Source organism: Canis lupus, chromosome 6, assembly GCF_011100685.1.
Source record: "Canis lupus familiaris isolate Mischka breed German Shepherd chromosome 6, alternate assembly UU_Cfam_GSD_1.0, whole genome shotgun sequence".
In the NCBI taxonomy this organism is placed as follows: domain Eukaryota; kingdom Metazoa; phylum Chordata; class Mammalia; order Carnivora; family Canidae; genus Canis; species Canis lupus.
Genome location: NC_049227.1, coordinates 41027986 through 41035785, shown reverse-complemented (window position 1 = coordinate 41035785; position 7800 = coordinate 41027986). Strand labels below are relative to the sequence as shown.

The 7800-nt window shown below is 41.6% G+C and overlaps 1 non-coding gene across 1 annotated transcript; it reads left to right on the top strand.

Annotated features, from left to right (window-relative positions):
* The first annotated feature begins 6375 nt into the window (after window positions 1-6375).
* MIR8799F (microRNA mir-8799f) lies at window positions 6376-6488 on the top strand. The gene has a single exon (NR_128828.1). It is a non-coding gene; the product is annotated as a microRNA mir-8799f (primary transcript).
* Window positions 6489-7800: the final 1312 nt, after the last annotated feature.

The following is a 7800-nucleotide window of genomic DNA, read 5'->3' as shown; positions in this document are numbered from 1 at the left end:
CCGCATCCTCTCCAACATTTGTGGTTTCCTGCCTTGTTAATTTTCCCCATTCTCACTGGTGTGAGGTGGTATCTCATTGTGGTTTTGATTTGTATTTCCCTGATGGCAAGTGATGCAGAGCATTTTTTCATGTGCATCTTGGCCATGTCTATGTCTTCCTCTGTGAGATTTCTGTTCAAGTCTTTTGCCCATTTCATGATTGGATTGTTTGTTTCTTTGGTGTTGAGTTTAATAAGTTCTTTATAGATTTTGGAAACTAGCCCTTTATCTGACACGTCATTTGCAAATATCTTCTCCCATTCTGTAGGTTGTCTTTGAGTTTTGTTGACTGTATCCTTTGCTGTGCAAAAGCTTCTTATCTTGATGAAGTCCCAATAGTTCATTTTTTATTTTCTTTTGCCTTCGTGGATGTATCTTGCAAGAAGTTACTGTGGCCGAGTTCAAAAAGGGTGTTGCCTGTGTTCTCCTCTAGGATTTTTGATGGAATCTTGTCTCACATTTAGATCTTTCATCCATTTTGAGTTTATCTTTGTGTATGGTGAAAGAGAGTGGTCTAGTTTCATTCTTCTGCATGTGGATGTCCAATTTTCCCAGCACCATTTATTGAAGAGACTGTCTTTCTTACAGTGGATAGTCTTTCCTCCTTTATTGAATATTAGTTGACCATAAAGTTGAGGGTCCACTTCTGGATTCTCTCTTCTGTTCCATTGATCTATGTGTCTGTTTTGTGCTAGTACCACACTGTCTTGATGACCACAGCTTTGTAGTACAACCTGAAATCTGGCATTGTGATGCCCCCAGATATGGTTTTCTTTTTTAAAATTCCCCTGGCTATTCGGGGTCTTTTCTGATTCCACACAAATCTTAAAATAATTTGTTCTAACTCTCTGAAGAAAGTCCATGGTATTTTGATCGGGATTGCATTAAATGTGTAAATTGCCCTGGGTAACATTGACATTTTCACAATATTAATTCTGCCAATCCATGAGCATGGAATATTTTTCCATCTCTTTATGTCTTCCTCAATTTCTTTCAGAAGTGTTCTATAGTTTTTAGTGTATAGAATTTTTACCTCTTGGTTAGGTTTATTCCTAGGGATCTATGTGATCCTGGGCTGACAGTCGCTCCCCAGCGACAACCCCTGTAGTCTCCCAACCTGCTCTGTGGAGGCATCAAGGTTCTCCTGGATCCAAAGACCAATCCGAGGTTTACTTAATATTTTACAAACACTTAATGAAGCTTTTAAATTTTTGGAGAGAGGGAAAGAGAATAAGCAGGGTGAGCTTCAGGGGGAGAGGGCAAAGCAGGCTCCCTGTGCCGGGAGTCCAATGGAGGTCTCAAAGCCAGGTCTCTGGGATCAAGGCCTGACCAGAAAGGAGGAGCCTCACTGACTGAGCCACCCAGTGCCCTTCCTTGATCTTATCATCCATCCGAGTGGTCGAAATGTGGGTTGATCCATTCATCCCATGCGGCGGCCATGAGTTCCTTCAATAATTTGTCTTTTGTGGACATTGCTGCTATAAACATCGGAGTGCATGTGTCCCGGCATTTCCCTGCATCTGTATCTTTGGGGAAATCCCCAGTAGTGCAATTGCTGGGTCATAGGGCATATCTATCTTTTAACTCTTTGTGGAACCTTCATACTGTTTTCCAGAGTGGCTACACCAATTCACATTCCCACCAACAGTGCAGGAGGGTTCTCCTTTCTCCACATGCTCTCCAAAATTTGTGTTTTCCTGCTTTGTTAATTTTCCCAATTCTCACTGGTGTGAGGTGGGATATCATTGTGGTTTTGATTTGTATTTCCCTGATGACAAGTGATCCGGAGCATTTCCTCATGTGCTTCTCCGCCATGTCTATGTCTCCCTCTGTGAGACTTCTGTTCATGTCTTTGGCCTGTTTCATGATTGGATTGTTTGTTTCTTTGCTGCTGAGTTTAATAAGTTCTTTGTAGATCTTGGAAACTAGCCCTTTATCTGATACATCATCTGCAAATATCTTCTCCCATTCTGTCCGTTGTCTTTTAATTTTGTTGACTCTTTCTTTTGCTGTGCAAAACCTTCTTATTTTGATGAAGTCCCAATAGTTCTTTTTTGCTTTTCTTTCTCTTGCCTACATGGATGAATCTTGCAAGAAATTACTGGGGCCAAGTTCAAAAAGGATTTTGCCTGTGTTCTCCTCTAGGATTTTGATGGAATCTTGTCCCACATTAAGATCTTTCATCTATTTTGAGTTTATCTTTTTTATGGTACAAGTGAGTTGTCTAGTTTCATATTTCTGCATGTGGATGTCCAATTTTCCCAGCACCATTTATTGAAGAGACTGTCTTTTTTCCATTGGATAGTCTTTCCTCCTTTGTCGAATACTAGCTGACCATAAAGTTGAGGGTCCACTTCTGGATTCTCTCTTCTGTTCCATTGATCTATGTGTCTGTTTTTGTGCCAGTACCACACTGTCTTGATGACCATATCTTTGTAGTACAACTAGAAATCTGGCATTGTGATGCCCCCAGCTATGGTTTGTTTTTTAAAATTCCCCTGGCTATTCGGGGTCTTTTCTGATTCCACACAAATCTTAAGATGATTTGTTCCAACTCTCTGAAGAAAGTCCATGGTATTTTGATAGGGATTGCATTAAACGTATAAATTGCTCTGGGTTACATTGACGTTTTCACAATATTATTTCTTCCCATCCATGAGCCTGGAATATTTTTCCATCTCTTTGTGTCTTTTTCAATTTCTTTCAGAAGTGTTCTGTAGTTTTTAGTGTATAGATCCTTTACCTCTTTGGTTAGGTTTATTCGAGGTATGTTATGTTTTGGGGTGCAATTGTAAGTGGGATTGACTCCTTAATTTCTCTTTATTCAGTCTCATTTTTAGTGTATAGAAATGCCACTGACTTCTGGGCATTGATTTTGTATCCTGCCACACTGCCAAATTGCTGTATGAGTTCTAGCAATCTTGGGGTGGAGTCTTTTGGGTTTTCTATGTAGAGTATCATGTCCTCGGCGAAGAGGGAGAGTTTGACTTCTTTGCCAATTTGAATGCCTTTTATGTCTTTTTGTTGTCTGATTGCTAAGGCTAGGATTTCTAGTACTATATTGAATAGCAGTGGTGAGAGTGGACATCCCTGTCTTGTTCCTGATCTTAGGGGAAAGGCTCCCAGTGCTTCCCCATTGAGAATATTGGCTGTGGACTTTTCATAGATGGCTTTAAGATGCTGTATTTTGTCAAATGCTTTCTCTGCATCGATTAAGAGTATCATATTTTCTTGTTTTTTTCTCTTCTTGATATGATCAATCACATTGATTGCTTTATTAGTGTTGAACCAGTCTTTCATCCTGGGGATAAATCCTACTTGGTCATGGTGAATAATCTTCTTAAGGTATTGTTGGATCCTATTGGCTAGTATCTTGTTGAGAATTTTTGCATCCATGTTCATCAGGGATATTGGTCTATAATTCTTTTTGGTGGGGTCTTTGGTTTTGGAATTAAGGTGATGCTGGCTTCATAGAGCGAATTTGGAAGTACTCCATCTCTTTCTATCTTTCCAAACAGCTTTAGTAGAAGAGGTATGGTTTCTTCTTTAAACGTTTGATAGAATTCCCCTGGGAAGCCATCTGACCCTGGACTTTTGTGTCCTGGGAGGTTTTTGATGACTGCTTCAACTTCCTCCCTGGTTAATGGCCTGTTCAGGTTTTCTATTTCTTCCTGTTTCAGTTTTGTTAGTTTGTGGCTTTCCAGAAATGTGTCCATTTCTACTAGATTGCCTAATATATTAGCGTATAGCTGTTCATTGTATGTTTTTAAAATCGTTTGTATTTCCTCGGTGTTGGTAGTGATCTCTCCTTTCTCATTCATGATTTTATTAATTTGAGTCTTCTCTCTCTTCTTTTTAATAAGGCTGGCTAATGGTTTATCTATCTTTTTTTTCTTATTAATTCTATCAAAGAACCAACTCCCTGGTTCTGTTGATCTGTTCCACAGTTCTGCTCTCAATTTCATTGAGTTCTGCTTGAATCTTTATTAACTCTCTTCTTCTTCTCAGCGTAGGATTCTATTTGCTGTTTTTTTCTCTAGCTCCTTTAGGTATAAGGTTAGCTTTTGCATTTGAGTTCTTTCCAATTTTTGGATGGATGTGTGTATTGTGATGTATTTCCCCCTCAGGACTACTTTTGCTGTATCCCAAAGATACCAATCTTTTGGTATCGGTTCAGACCTAATTTGTGACCCAGTATGTGGTCTATTCTGGAGAAAGCTCCATGTGCACTTGAGAAGAATGTGTGTTCCGTTGAGTTTGGATGTAAAGTTCTGTAGATATCTGAGAAATCCATCTGGTCCAGTGTATCATTTAAAGCTCTCATTTCTTTGGAGATGTTGGTTTAGAAGACCTATCGAGTGTAGAAAGCGCTAAATTGAAGTCACCAAGTATATTATTATCTAAGTATGTCTTAATTTTGGTTATTAATTGATATATTTGGCAGCTCCCACATTCGAGGCATATATATTGATGATTGTTAAGTCCTCTTGTTGGATTGATCCTTTAAGTATGATATAGTGTCCCTCTTCATTTCTCACTACAGTCATCGGGGTAAATTTTAGTTGATCTGATAAAAGGATGGCTACGCCTGCTTTCTTTTGAGGACCATTTGAATGGTAAATGGTTCTCCAACCTTTTATTTTCAGGCTGTAGGTGTCCTTCTGTCTAAAATGAGTCTCTTGTAGACAGCAAATAGATGGGTCCTGCTTTTTTATCCAGTCTGACACCCTGCGCCTTTTGATGGGGTTATTAAGCCCATTCACATTCAGAGTTACTATTGAAAGATATGAGTTTAGTGTCATCATGATACCTATTCAGTCCCTGTTTATGTGGATTGTTCCATTGGACTTCCTCTTAAAGAGGAATTTTAAGATTCCCCCTTAAAATTTCTTGCAGAGCTGGTTGGAGGTCACATATTCTTTCAGTTCCTGCCTATCTTGGAAGCTCTTTATCTCTCCTTCTATTCTGAATGAAAGCCTTGCTGGATAAAGTATTCTTGGCTGCATGTTCTTCTCCTTTAGGACCCTGAATATATCCTGCCAGCCCTTTCTGGCCTGCCAGGTCTCTGTGGAGAGGTCTGCTGTTAATCTAATATTTCTCTCCATAAAAGTCTGGGATTTCTTGTCTCTTGCTGCTTTAATGATCTTCTCTTTATCTTTGGAATTTGCAAGCTTCACTATTAAGTGTGGAGGATTTGAGCAGTTTTTATTGATTTTTTGGTGGGGGAATCTCTCTATTTCTTGGATCTGAATGCCTGTTTCCCTTCCCAGATCAGGAAAGTTTTCAGCTATGATTTGTTCAAATACATATTCTGGCCCTCTGTCCCTTTCGGTGCCCTCGGGAACCCCAATTAAACATAGATTTTTCTTCCTCAGGCTGTCATTTATTTCCCTTAATCTATCCTCATGATTTTTTAATTGTTTTTCTCTTTTTTCCTCCATTTCCCTCTTTGCCATCAACTTGTCTTCTATGTCACTCACTCGTTCTTCCACCTCGTTAACCCTTGTCGTTAGGACTTCTAGTTTGGATTGCATCTCATTCAATTCATTTTTAATTTCTGCCTTATTAGATCTAAATTCTATGGTCATGAAGTCTCTTGAGTCCTTTATGCTTTCTTCTAGAGCCACCAGTAGCTTTATAATAGTGCTTCTGAATTGGCTTTCTGACATTGAATTGTAATCCAAATTTTGTAACTCTGTGGGAGTGATGACTGTTTCTGGTTCTTTCTTTTGAGGTGAGGTTTTCCTTCTCATCATTTTGCTCAGTGCAGAGTGGCCAAAAACAAGTTGTATTGGGAAAAGCAGAAAAAGAGAGAAGAGAAAGAAGAAAAGAAAAAGAAAAAAAGAAAAAAAGAGAAGGAAAGAAAAAAGGGGGGAAGCAAACAGAAAACAAAAAACAAGGGGGAGTGTCCTCTGATTTTGTATACTGTAAATCCCTCGACTTCCCCCAGAACTTTCTAGTGCCGCTTGGTCAATTACTTGCTTTTCCCCTGACCTTCTAGCTGGTCTTCTGGGGGAGGGGCCTGCTGTGTTGATTCTCAGGTGTTAGCACTTGGGGGAGTTGCTCAGCCTCCTGCCTTGTGCAGGGCTCAGTGAAAGTTGCTTAACCTGTTTATTCCGTGAGGCCAGTGTGAAGCTCAGTGAGGGTTGTTTATCCTGTGAGGCCCCAGGAGGTAAAACAACAGTAGCAGCGACCAGCTCTCCAGCCCTGGAGTCACCTCCTGCAGGAACTATGGAGTTCTCAGTCCACAGGGGCCTAGATGCTCCGGGGCGGGGCCGCTGATCTGCTCAGCTCGGGGCAGAAGCGTCCTTGCTGTCCTGTGCCCTCCCGGCCACTGCCTGTCCTGGGGGGTGCGCTGGATCTTGGACTGTGCCCCCAGCACCCTGTGCTCCCGGGCCTGTGCTGTTGGAATCGTAGTCCCGGCCACACAGCTCCCTCTGCCCACAGCCTCTGCCTGAGCTGCCCCCGAGCTGCTCCCGGGTCCAGCCATGCACGCGCTGCAGCCCTTTAGGGAGCTTGGCCGTGGGGTTTGGCATGCTCTCCCTGGGACGTAGGTCCTCTGTTAGTGTCCCAGGGAGCCTGAGCGCATCCCCCCCCCCTCCTGGGATCCTGCCCCAACTCCCTGCCAGCGCCTTTCCATGCAGGAAGATTGTTGAAGCTCCTGCTTCTCCGGGACAGGGCTTTCCTGTCCTGGGTGCACTCGCTGCGGCCTTAGCCTGGCTGCTCCCGGGGCCCCTCCCCCTTGGGTGCCTTTTGTTTCTTTATTTCTTTTTTCCCCATCTTCCTACCTTGATAGAAGCGTGAACTCTTCTCACTGTAGCATTCCAGCTGTTCTCTCTTTAAATCTCAGGCCGAATTCGTAGGTTTTCAGGACGATTTGAAGGTATCTAGGTAATCTGATGGGGACAGGTGACTTGGGGACCCTACTCTTCTGCCATCTTTCCCCGCCTCTAAAATGTCTTCCTGACCTTTCTTTTGGGGCAAATTCCTCCATCGTGTCAACTTGGCTAAGTTTTTATCTTTTGTATGTTATTAAGGGTTGTTCTGTTTCTTGCACCTCGGAGTAGTACTAAATTAAAAAAAAGTCATACAGTGTCCAGGGCCTGGCACTTAAGGAAGTGTTTTTGGTGTATGCTGTGTGAATTCTGCTGTTGTGTTTTGACAGCTGTTTCCCACACATCCATCCTCTGTAGAGTTCCTCCTTCATGGCAGTGTGGAGTTTTGAGACCTTTATTGAGGTGTGGTTTGATTTGTTTGTTAAAAAATGCCTGGAATAAAAGGAAAGAAAGAAAAAGAAAAAAAGGGAGTGGGTGGGAGAAGCCTACTCCAAAAAGAAAAGGAAAGGGAACCAACACAACACAAAAACAATAAAAAACTATAGTCTGATTTCAAAGAAAAAGAAAAAAAAAAGATTCCTGAGTAAAAAAATAAAAATAATAAAGGGAAGAGTGAAAAGGGAAGAGTGAAAAGGAAATGTAAAAACAAACAGAATACTGTGAGCCCAATTCCAAAGGAAAAGGAATAAAAAGAGTAAGACAAATGAAAAAATATGCCACCAGGTTCTATTTCTTCCAGAACTGAAGGGGATACTATGGGACACTGTATTCTCAGTAAACTTGTTTCAGGTAGAGTCCTGTCTGTGTGCTCTTCTGGGGGAAAGGATAGCTGAGTTGGCTCTGAGTCACCTGTCCCAGTAAAGAAAAACAGTTGCCTAGCACCAGGGTGCAGGACTTGATGTCAATGGCTTCCACCCCTATTGGG